Source organism: Centrocercus urophasianus, unplaced genomic scaffold (assembly GCF_019232065.1).
Source record: "Centrocercus urophasianus isolate 14NV4802_14NV808 unplaced genomic scaffold, USGS_Curo_1.0 seq_15, whole genome shotgun sequence".
In the NCBI taxonomy this organism is placed as follows: domain Eukaryota; kingdom Metazoa; phylum Chordata; class Aves; order Galliformes; family Phasianidae; genus Centrocercus; species Centrocercus urophasianus.
Genome location: NW_024884697.1, coordinates 19,158,022 through 19,170,826, shown reverse-complemented (window position 1 = coordinate 19,170,826; position 12,805 = coordinate 19,158,022). Strand labels below are relative to the sequence as shown.

The 12,805-nt window shown below is 39.9% G+C and overlaps 1 long non-coding RNA gene across 1 annotated transcript in view; it reads right to left on the bottom strand.

The window, feature by feature from the left end:
• Positions 1-3,825, bottom strand: part of LOC122159072 — a 48,776-nt gene extending 44,951 nt beyond the window's left edge. The window contains exon 1 of the long non-coding RNA XR_006168377.1: positions 3,648-3,825. This is a non-coding gene — a long non-coding RNA (uncharacterized LOC122159072). The remainder of the gene's footprint in view (positions 1-3,647) is intronic.
• Between the last annotated feature and the right edge of the window lie 8,980 nt (positions 3,826-12,805).

The following is a 12,805-nucleotide window of genomic DNA, read 5'->3' as shown; positions in this document are numbered from 1 at the left end:
GTTTCCCTAATGGAGAGCAGGAACATTCAGGCAATGAATATCGCTCAAGCAGCCATTCTCTTCTGCTTTACTGACAGGCTGCTGCACATATTTCTCTGCCCAGCTTCTGCTACAAGGCACGGGATGTTCTCCACCTTCAGTGCATGGATACCTTCTCCAGAGAAGAAATGCAACCCTCTGTGATGCAGCAAGGAGAGGTGGTGGGGAAGTTGGAAAGGAAAGTCTGCTATTGCCAAAGTATTGCAGGAAGAAAGGAGACTGCGCTATGGCAAAACTTGGCTCTACCACGGGCAGCTGAAGAGATCATTACCTTGTACCGTTGCTAAAAGCCCAACAGTGTAACATCCAGTGTGGTAATGCTGAAAGCCAATTCTGGCAAGTCCTTATTAACAAACTAGTGCAGCTCTTAGTGAAGTTTTGGGGCTTTTTTTCTTGTATACTGAAGTTATTTCTATTGTATGTGCTTAGAATGAAGATGACCAGCGCTTTACTGCTGTCAGCATTTTCTATTTTATTTTCTCCCATTTCCATGAGAAACAGGCATTTCCAAACAGTTCTGTCCAGGTTAAATCACAATTTTCAGATTGTTTAAAAGACTATTGATGGATAAAAAAAATAAAAAATAAAGGAAGTAGTTGCCAGTGAGGCGTTAAGAGATGGATATTTTGCAGACAGCTACAGGCTAACAAGTGATAAACCACGTTCTAACCTTACATTAGCATGAGTCTGGAATAAGTTTGTCAAAATCAATGGAATTAAACTGTCACACAAGAAAAGATGTTCAGATCAATCTGTTTTCGTACTCATTTTACACTCTTCTAAGATCCGAAGCCTTCGGAACATTAAACTCAGTCTGATCTTGAGATACTTGATTATCTGTCCTAGAGATGGCTTTTCCTTCTTTCATTTGCTGTTGTAAGTGTGAGAACATTAGATTTCAAGGTTTCTAAGTGCTGTTATTGCCTTAGACTGCCTATTCATAAGTCTGTCTTTGGTGAAATCCCCATGTCTGTGAAATGATCAGTTATGCTGCTTTCTCTGACTGCATTCCTATTGTAGCTTTGTAGATACTACGTAGTTTTCCTTCAATATTAACAATCAGAAATGAAGTCATAGGAAGGCTTCTGTCAGCCAGTCACACTGATGAAAAATGTGGGCTGGCAGTATCTTTCAATTTCACAAAGAAATGTTTAGATACGGATGAAATACATAATTGCTGGTAACCTTACAAACCCGCATGACATTTTTGTCACCAAATGTTCACAGACACTAAAAAGTGTCAAGTGAAAACATTACAGTTTCATTTTGATTTAGCCATGTTCATTATATTACACATAATATCTCATGGAGGTTCCTCAGATTCAGAGTCATGGGAAGGGATATCCAAAGAAGAAACCTGCTGTGGTAAAGTGGCCTGAGTCAAAATGACACAGCCAGTCAAACTGGGAGCTGAAAGACTCTACCTGGAAATCTCCTGGAAATATATTCTGGCATACATGAGGTGAGTTGCGAAAGAGGAGAAAGAGATAATGCATGGTGCTAGAACTGAATGGAAAAAAATCACTGCGCCAGCTCAGTGCGGATAAAAGAAGATGGGGAAATCCAGCAGAGCTAAGGTGAGAGATGAGAGCTGCACTCTGCTAGTATAACAGAGTGGAGAAAATGATTGTGTTTTCCCACTCTTGATCTCACTCTCCTTCCCACTATTACCCCATCATTTAATTTTCCCATGATGAACAATGCAAACATGGCAGCAGGCTTGTGCAAAACACGCAGCCTGACATCCTAGCACAGCAAGGCAAGGTAGTCTGGCAGCTACTATGGAAGCAGATGTCACTTCATAGTTAAACTAATGAAGTCAGTTTGTCTTGCTGCCTTCTGGAAATTTATCATAATGTACACCAACTTATACTCTTATTCTCCAGCATTCTTCTACCACGTTAGGGATGGCTTTTTACTCTGCTAGGCAAAAGAAGTGATCATATTTACCAAGTTTCTACAAAAAATCTGATTTGAGGCATGCTTACATGCATTCAATAGCTGGCTCTTGCCCAGGGTCTTACAGGTTAGACTGAAAGGTTAAAGTAGGCTGCATCTTAAGTGGAAGGAAGTATAGATGAGCAGTTTCCAGAAACATACTTTGAATTTTCATCTCACTGATGGAAACAACAGTACAACATTACTAGATTTGGAACTGAATTAAGCATCTGAGACAAGATATGTAGTTAGTCCTAAAAAATATTCCTTCCTATCCCAAGAAGCAAAAAACAAGAGGGAACTTGCTGCCGCTGTGGTCACATGATAGCATTTCTCTTCACTTCTGCAGACTGGGGCAATAACACAGCACAGGAAGATTACCTAGCTCATTTTTATCTTTTCATTTTACAAGAACTGTGGAAAGTTTGCATGTCCTCGCTGTTGACTGATCAGACAATAAGGAACTAAAAAAGACAGCATTCTTTGTATTTCTTTTGTGATGTTTTCTGTTTGGTTTTGGCTTTTTGTAGATTACAGCAGACACATGGAAAATTTTATTTACCCATGATTTAACTAGATGAGAAAATCCAGTTAAATAATATTCATTGCTTTTGCTTTTGATGACCCATTCTTTGAAATTTACACATAGTAATCTAAGGAGTTGTTTACACAGAGATGCAGGCAGAATTTCAGCTTTGATTTCAATGTACTTACTTCCCTGCACTAGCTCTTTCTTTGAACATCCTTAGAACAATGTAAAGTGATATTATTTGGGGATGCCTTTGGCCAATCACCCACCTTGTGTTCCCAGATGCATCTGTAGGGCAGCACAGGATCTTCGTTGACTTCACAGTGCAATATTGACAGCAAATGGAATGGTACAGTTATTCTTTTTTCCTTCTTGGGTTCAGCATCTTATATTTTATACTGCAGCTTTAACCATTAGAGTGAGCCTCTTGGTACAATTGCTTTTCAGGGTAAAGTGAATAAAGTCAAATATCCAGATATTTCCTGAATGAGTGATTTACTCTTTCTTATGAAGAAATCTCCTGTGGACTCCAGAACACTAACAGAAAGGCAAGACAGGGCCACAGGACAGTTCAGCTGTCATCTCACCCTTTTAATGGCCACACATGAAGCTCAGCTTCAGATAGCAGTAGCACACACATTTCACTGGGCTCAACAAACCAGAGAGAGTTTTGAGTGTATGCTCAAGCACACATGACCAAATACTACAAGGCAGGCTCATTGTAATGCAAAGCCTTGGAATATTTTTCTTCCTTTTTTCAGTCTTAATCTAAGATTGTCTGTGCTATATGTTAAAGTTACTTGTGCTCCCACCATTAAATAAGTTACTTCTTCCATACCACAATATCTCTCTCTCAACTAGTAGCCTAATAAACCAACAAATATTTAGTTCTCAAATCTATACCATCTTCAGCTCATTAAAGCCTTACAGAGTAAGACATTTATAACAGGAGGATGAAATACAGAACTGTAAATAATAGCTCATAACCCAGAGCTTGTTTGTGCCTGTTTGGAGAGTCCATTCAGCCTCCCTACAGCTTAAAGAAATATCATCTGCATCTTTCAATAAATACTTACATAATCCTCCTAATCAACGCAAAGTGAGGAAATAGCAAATTCACATCTAGAAATGCTTTACTTACAGGGTTGTGTGCTTTGTGGAAGCTTCTGTACATCTCTAAATAGTGGCTCCTGCAGTCTCAGACAGCAGTGCCATGTACATTCAGGAGGACTTGCACAAGTCAGCAATGAGTAAATCCAGTCAGAATCTCTCCATTCTTGAAGCTGAAGCACAGATCAATATATTCCCAAGGAGGTCTGGCATGTCTGTCCTGGACACATGAGTTACTTATCTGTTCCATGTACATTTATTCCCTTTTTCTATACGCCAAGGCAATTTAGGTAAAAACACCCAGCTGTTGCAAATGAAGAAAATCCTGTCTCTGTAGGACAACCAGATTTTGTTGTACATGACTGAATGCCCGATCTGCTCCCAGACCCAATCCTGGCTGACAAATTTCAAGAACATGGAAATGATTCCCCACACCTTACCACAACATGGTTCAGGTGCTCCCATTACTTCCTCACCTGTATGTGAGCATCACCTAAACAGTGCAGCACAGGTACAGCAGATGTCAAAATAAGCTTTTGAGAAAGCACTTGCTGCAAGCCTGCCTCTGCTTTCTCTTGAAATCTGTGCTAGATGTTCAGTTTGAATTTCATAAGTAAGCCTAAAGCATCACCTCAGTCAGCCTTCAGAGGCAGAGATGTAGCCCCAATCTCTAACAGGGCACATCCTCTGAGCTGATCTGCCTCTTGAGCAATCAGGTAGCAGAGTATACTTTGATTTTTCAAAATTACTGTTTTAAAATGCAGTTTTAGCTTAGGTGCATTACGGAGAAGCAATACATTGTGGCAAAAATAAAGCAACTGTGAGAGGATTTTCATTAAAGGCGTTACAACTTCTGGATCACAGCTGCGCAGAGGAAGTTTTCTCCTACCTCTACGCTACTTACTTCATATTAAGCCAACTACCTGGTAAAGCATTTACATAGCAACAACAGATGCCGTTACCACACAGGGATACATTGCAGCTATCATAACTTGGCTGTGTTTCTTACCTAGCTGATAAGCAGACATCTTGCATGCTTCTTTACACATAGTGGCAACTATCCACCTGTCAGAAGGAGCCGAAGTAAGAAGATACTTGCTTTTTCCTCACCATATTTTTTATTTCTCAAGACTATCTCTGTTCTGTGGGGACAGCAAAACTCTGCCCACCAGTAAGATGGCCACTACTCTGCAGTAAGGCTGTGCCCACCCAACAAGATGGCTGCCACTCTGTGGCAAGTTGTGGTTACCAACGTGGCTGCTGCTCTCCGAGACAGCAGCTCAACTCACTTCACCCAACCACAGAGCTGGTGGCTGTCTTGTCAGTGGACACAGCTTCTTTCTCCCTGCAGTGCCCACGCAGGAGGTGCTGTATTTGCACCTCAGGGAAGGTGTATGGGAGACATGTGGAAGCTAAGGAAGGGATTGCTGTAAGTTATGTGAAACTGGGAACCGGAGAGATTGCATTTCACACTGCTACGAAGCCCAGTGCTGAATGGTGGCCAGCTGCTAACTGAAGAGATGGTTGATGAGCTCACTACAGCTGCCATCACATTTGAAGTAATTTTATTTAATCATTTAAAATACCGAAGGTAATGTAAATGGCTGTATCCTGGCCAAACTTATATCCATGAGCAAAATTTGCTATAGCAAATGCATCGCTTGTTTCTCCCCCCCAGTAGGTGTACAGCATGGGCAGACTGCTGTCAGGAGCAGCCAGTAACAGCCACCAGCAAGTTACGCATCTGGGCGACACAGAACAGCAGTGCTGATAGTAGCTTGGGTTTCCTAGTGCTGGCATTTGTAAGGATAACTGTTTGTGGAGACAAAAGATGCAGCTTTAGCCTGGGGAAAAATATTCAATTTTCCTGAGACTGCTTTTCGGTTGAAAAGGAGAGCAAGGGAGAAAAATCCTTCTTAGGAGAAAGCAAAGGAGAGCTGGAGAAATCTGCTGCAGACAGAAGGCAGAGGGTAAACTATGGGCAATGGTAGAGAAAGGCATAAATTAAAAAATAAATTAATGTTAATTTTTGGTGGTTATGGTTTTTTACATTTGACTATTACGACACTAGGCTACGTTTATTGTAGTTATCAGATAATATGCATTGGTAAGTTTGTTTTCATGGCAAGGATTTCAGTGTTCTATATCACTAGAGCTAAACTGAGCAACTTCATGGCATAAGGACAGAAGCATTCCTGCCTGTACTTTAAGATTTACACATATTTCTATAGCTAGCTAATTTGTAGAGACTGCGCCAATAAATTTAACTGCTTGAAATGTTTTAATTTTTTTTTCTTAATTCAAACTGGAATATGCAATAAGTAAATGTTCTATGTACAATGACTGTGCTAAATCAGATAAAAACTGTGCCTTAGTTGGGTTGTTCCTGAGTCACAATGTGGTTGATGTTGCAAATATTTCTGTGCAAATACAAATTTTGTCAAGGATATATAACCTTTTCTTCATTAGTACCTGCAAAACCCTACATAACTTACACTTACATAACAGATCTATGTTTTTTGAGTATTAAATTCCATATTTTGTATCTTCAAAGCTCTAACAAAGGAGGTGCATGAAGGAAAAGCAAAGAGGGGCTCAGGTGGGAACAAGTCAAGCCTAAAGAAAGAGAGATTAAGTGATGTGAATAGAGGAAAAGTAAATAGGGAGAATTAAACATTTTATGCTCATTAGCTTTGGATTAATAATTTTTAACAGAATCACAATGCAAAACAATACAGAAAAGCTGAAAAGCTTTATGACTTTAAAGTAAAAAGAAATTAACTTTCAAAATTAGCAGGAAACTTGCTCTCTGGGCAATATTATGATTGACAACATTCAAATAGTAGAGGGTTAATTGGCTCCAGCTGATGTGCCCTACCACTATTGGGACAGATTATAAAAGAAACGGGAAACAGGGTTAGAAAGAGTGCACTCCCTTTCTGCCTGGCCCGGTTGCTCTGTGGTTTTTAGTTTGATTATGTGGCTTGATGACTGCCTTGTGGACAATAAAGCATTCTCTGGGGAAAATCTCTAAAGGAATTTTGTCTGGAAGTTTGCTTTCTTTCTCCACAGTAATTCATACAGGCTAAGGCCTTCCAAGTGCCTTGAAATACCTCCTCATGAGTACTGCTGGAATCAGACACCAGATTCCAGTGTATTAAGCATCTACTGTGGAAGTTTATTTGTGCTTATTGCTGCAAACAGCCTCTGCAGCTATGTATGGTATTGCTGGGAATTTGTTTCCATTGCGGTGGCTTCTTTTGACAATGTGTGAAAATTTAACTGGCTGCAGCTTAAGACTGAAATTGTAAACCATACCATTCGCAAGAGTTGTGTTTTACAATACAGGCCTACTACAGAACACACGCGACCGTAGGAATTGCAGATTAAAACCGATGGGGCGTATAAACTCTATGTTTGGCTGGGGCAGAAAGAGGTTAAAAGTCTGACCTGCGAGCAAATCTGTTGCTAGCTCTACATCCCAACTGCAGCTTTTAGTATGGGAAAATGTTTAAGGCAATTTCCATTCTCCCTCAAACAAAGGATCCAGTTTAATAAACCACGGACTTTGTGACCAAACAGCCTACAGTATTTTTTTAGGTCTTCTTCAAGTAGAGCATGTTATGGAGCATAATTTACTCCGAAAGTACAAATGAAGTCAGAAAGGGGCCTTCAGTAGTACTGTTGCTATAAGGCCATCTAATGGCCATCTAACAGTCCCAGATAGAATAGCCTAACATTACACTGAAGTTGTACATTATCATAAAAATTAGCTCAGGTCTCCAGTTCTGGTTAGAAGGAAGGGAGGAAGATGCTGACAACAGAACAACTGAGAAAACAATTAAAAAAAATTTTTTTTTTTGCTAATCATTTACATGGCAATGTTGACTTCAGATTTTGCTTCAGTAACTTCTAAATACTCCTGAAGAATAATTTGTTAATTAATCTGGAAAAAATATTCATATTTGGGGACGTTATGTTCTAGAACATTCAGAAAGTAAGTTCAGAGAAGTTCATGTGAGGTCAGCCTCCAAATCTAATTTTGATAGTCACCAATTCAACTAGCATAAATGAATACAACAGTTCAGAAATGATTAGTTAAAGGCTCTACAGCTCCACTGCTGTCATAAATGTAAGTTTCACCATTATGTTATAGCTCATTCGTCTTCCAATCTGAATGCCAAAAAGCATATTCTGTGTGTCACTTTGTCATAAATATATGAACGTACTGAATAGAGTTGATGAATGCAGGTACTTGGCAAGCATTCATAACTGTTTCATATCAGTTCTTTCTTAGTGATCCTGAAAGATGAGGGATATTTTTTTTTCAAATCCAGTATCTTTTGGTACCCACAGTAGTAGCAAAATGCAATAATTTATGACATCTAACAGTAACTTCACAACCACTGAAGTGTTCCTAATTTTATAGTCTGAACTAATTAAGGTTTGGTGGGGATGTTGACTAGGTTCCATATATTAGATAATTGCTTTCTTGTTTGATTACTGATTGAGCTTACAGGTCAAAGGAGACCCTGAGATAAACCTGCTGCTGGTGTGCACTGGCCAATGAACTAATCCAGCATCTGTGTGAAAGCAACACTGGTTGCCTTTGCATGCAATTTCTGTCCATTGTCATACCACCATATAATGCTTCTCCTTGCTACAATTGCAGAGCCAATGGAGTATACTGGTACTAGGCTGAGATGTATATGTAAGAACTTGGTAACATGTTCTAAGTAGTATCTTTAGAAAAGCACTATCATAATAATATTTTTATTCAGTCCCTACATAGAAGATTTTTTATCTATTGTAAAGATTGAAACTTACACTCTTCCTGTCATATATGACTTTCTGTAACATCTCATCACATTACTTCAGCTTAAAGAAATGGAGAGCAATAGCTCAATTTTATAAGATGCTTCAGTGAAGTGATTAGTACTGTAAGTGCATTAATACACGTTAGCCCATTTTGTTGCACTCACAGTGAATTAATGTTGAACATAGGACCAAAGTAAGCTCTCTACCTGTGAAAGTTTACTGCCAAGCATCAGCACCTTCCTGTGCCTGATAGCTGAATGATACCCTTCTCCAGACACATTCTTCTAATAGTTTCCATCTATTCAGTGGATTCTACAGAATCCACTGCAACATTTCCAAGCTCGCAAAGATTGTAACTTGAGGTATGCCTTGATTTCTCAATTAATTTAGCCAAAAAAGACTTGATTAGAAAACTGTTCTGTGAGAATATGAAAAAAGTGCCTGCATACGCCAGACAGGATTGTCAAATGGCTTTTATAAAATCGAACTACTGAGCTATAATTCAGCTGGACTGTGTGATTAATTAGCCCCCTTTTGCTTGTCAGCTTTCCCTCAAATGGGTAGCAAAGAACAAAAGTAAAATTGCTCATTTCAGCAGCAGTCTGCAGTGTTGCATCCACTAGGAGGAGGTAGAGAACCATTCAATTAGACGTACAGACTCTCGTGTGGTAATTTGTGTGTGCTGAATGGATTTACTACACAAGAACGGCTGGTAGATGTTATCCACAGCATCACTGCTGGCTGGTTGGATGCCTGTATGTTCTGCCTCTTTTCACTCATCACTGTCCAAAAAAAAAAAAAGAAAAAAAGAAAAAAAGAGGATGTAAGCGGCTTAGAAAGGTGATGGATTTATCAGCAGCATGGAAGACAGAATTGTAGAAATTTCCCATGAGATTTTACAGGATTTCTGCAGCTCTTAAAAACTGCATATTTTTGAGCACAAGCTACCACAGCACTGTAATATCTGAAACTCTCAGGTCTAAGGCAGTTGTCATAATTTGAAACCATGTCCAGCTACCTGGGATTGCCTGAATACTACATTCTGCTCCTGATGAAAGTCTGTGCATAGCTGTTCATACAATGCTCAAGGCCTCCAGGCTTCTTAAAGCAGCCCTGCCAGCATTAGAGCAATCTACACACTGAAAAACTGAAGTGATTTTGTCTCAGTGGGCCCAAAGCTTTGACGGTATGTCAGTGTCCCAGTGTAGAGAGAAAGTAGCCTATTTCACTTTAAATGGTAGTTCATGCTACTTTGCACATCTTAGTTGCAGTAGCATGTTCAGGCCTGGCCAATTTATCCCAGTGTGGCATTAGTGGTAAGACTGCAATGATTTCTTGTTCTGCCAGGTTGCTCTTCTTATCCCAGCAACCATTTCAACGCAATATTAACCACAGAAAGAGAGAAGGTAGGCCAAAGGTAGATTGTGTATCTCTGGAAATGTGAAAAGCAGTCAGTAATAACCCCTAGCTTATTTTCAGCTTGGATTGTTTTGTGAGGAGTCTGAAACATTTTGCTCACTTTGGAGAGCTAGAAGACATTGCATAAATGTATTTCTCATGCTCAGTACAGAATCACAGAATTACATAATAATCTGAGCTGGAAGGGACCTTTAAAGGTCGTCTAGTTTGATTCTTCTCCAATGAATGGACACCTACAGCAAGATCAGGTTGCTCAGAGCTCCCTCCAGCCTGACCGTAAATGACTCCAGTAACGGGGTGGCCACCATCTCTCTGGGCAGCCTGTTCCAGTGCTTCACTGCCTTTATTGTAAAAAAACTTGTTCCTTATATCCAGTCTAAATCTCCCCTTTTTCAATTTGAAACCATTTCCCCTTGTCATATCACAACAGACACTGCTAAAGTATCTGTCCCTTTCTTTTGCACAGCCTCCCTTTAGATACTGAAAGACTGCTCTCAGGTCTCTTGGAGCCTTCTCTTCTCCAGGTCTGAACAGCCCCAGGTCTCTCAGCCTGTCCCCATAGGAGAGGTGTTCCATTTCATGGATCGTTTTTGTGGTCCTTCTCTGGACACGCTCCAACAGGTCCATGTCTCTCCTGTACTGAGGACTCCATATCTGGACAGAGTAGAGGGGCAGGTTCACTTTGCTCAATCTGGTCATGCAGCTCAGGATATGGTTGGCCTTCTAGGCTTCAAGGGCACATTGCTGGCTCATGTCCAGCTTGCCATCTGCTAGTACCCCCAAGTCCTTTCCAGCAGAGTTGTGCTCAATCCTTTTGTGCCCTGGCTTGTACTAATAGTGGAGGTTGCTTTGACCCAGGTGCAAGAGCTTGCACTTCTATTTGTTGAACCTCATGAGGTTTTCTAGGCCCATTGCTCAAGCCTGTCTAGGTCCCTCTGGGCTTCTGTCCCTCTGGTGTCATCAGCAAACTTGCTGAGGATACACTCAATCCCACTGTTGATGTCACTGATGAAGATATTAAAGAGTATTGGTCGCTGGGGGACACCATTTGTCACTGATCTCCATCTGGACGTTGAGTCACTGACCATCCCTCACTGGGTATGATCTTGCAACCAGTACAGATTTGTTTAAATGACTTCAAACTGAACCTCAGTTGTTCTGGTTCCAATGAGAAGGGCATAGAGTACGGTTTGGTTATACTTTGTTTTTCTTGTCAATTTATTAGCTAGTGGGCAGCCATAAGCTGTAGAACACTGAGGCTGCTTGCATTCACACTCACTGTCCTAGCTGCAAAGAACGAGACCTGGCTCCCTGCTCCCCGGCTGCGCTTCCAAGGCTGCTGCACAACACTACCATCAAGTGGTCTCTGCAGCACAGCACAGTAGCATGCCAAGCCCTGAATCCATTTTGAAATTGAAATAATGTTGCTCAGTTTTGCATAGATATAAAAATCAAATCTTTTCGACATCGGGTAAGCCTTTGTAATGAGTGTTCATGTTTAACTGCTCCCTCTCATATTAAATATTTCACAACTGTTGTTCCTTTTTCAGACCTGCCAGTGAACTTATTTGTCAGAATATTAGGAAAGTAGAAAACTTGTAATTTAACTACCTTCACAGAAAATTTTACACTTATTTTAACTAAAATGAAGAAAGTTGTTTTTTAAATTATTTATGTATAAACTTAAGAACACATAAATAAAGTGCATGCAATGCAGAGCATGACAGCCTACATTTTCACTACAAACTATTCCAATTTCCTGCAGAAAATTGTCATTTGAATATTTATGAAAGTTTATTGTGCAGGAGCATATTCACTGGAGGCCTATATAGAATTGTCCTCTTGTTCTTTGAATGTGGAGGAGATTTAGATGCACTGTTGCTGCTCATTAGTGTTGTAATTTTTGGTAGCTCCATTTTCCTTTTTTACTTTGTCTCTTACTCTACTGTTGTTGGGTTTCTTTTTGCCCTTTAAAATGTATAGTACAGAACAAGGTGATTCAGAATATTTCCGATCAGAGTTTTAAATAAATTCCCAATACATATTAATGTGACCACCTTTTCCAAACCTTCCTAGTCTGTCTTTCCATGGGGGTAACATACTGTAAAAGAATTTGTGTAACACTATTTTGTCAGGTCAGCATCAGTGAAGATCTAGGACTTTATGTGGTCCCACATAGCCCAAATGTTTTCTTGTAAGTTAGATCATAATCTTGTTGTTTAACAGCTCTCAGCAGGTGGGAACGTTACCATCACTCTTACTACAGGTTGCTGCCTTCTCTTGATCATTCACTGATTTGACCTTTATGTCCTCGTTTGAATCTGCTGCACATGCTGAAAAACAATATATAATTTAAATATACATCCTTAAGCTTTTTCTTGATTTTTATCTCCCCTCTACTCCCTAAGGAGCTGTAGTTATTTATACATGGACAACATATCCTTTTGTGCAAACTAAAAGTGTTAAACGTAGTAGAAAGAGTGTAATAGTTGCAGATCTAATAGTCTAAAAATTACTGGAAGTTCAGTGTATCCTCCTGGCTGTCACTGAAATACATAGGGATAAGCAGTTAGAGATCATTTCGGTCAGATGCTGACCTGAGGGAGGTGGGATATTTGCCAGATACTTGGGAAGTTTGCATGAGACACTCCAGTGGAGATTTCATAGCACACTGAAGCTCCAGTGTTTTATCATCTTAGTTGGACCATTGTGCCAACTTCTGCAAAAATGAATTCCTTACTGTTCCTGTCATCTTCTCTACTGTTTTACATCCTGGAAGGTCATTATATGCACTCTGTTGGATCTCTTTTTGTTAGATTTAACTATTCCACTCCCTTTCAAGTTCTAAACATCTAAATCTTGTCCCTTTTGGATTCTCTCCAGCATGCCTTCATTTCTGTCAAATTGAGTATCTGTAATGGAATACTATCAGTGTTTGATTTCTGCCCTTTA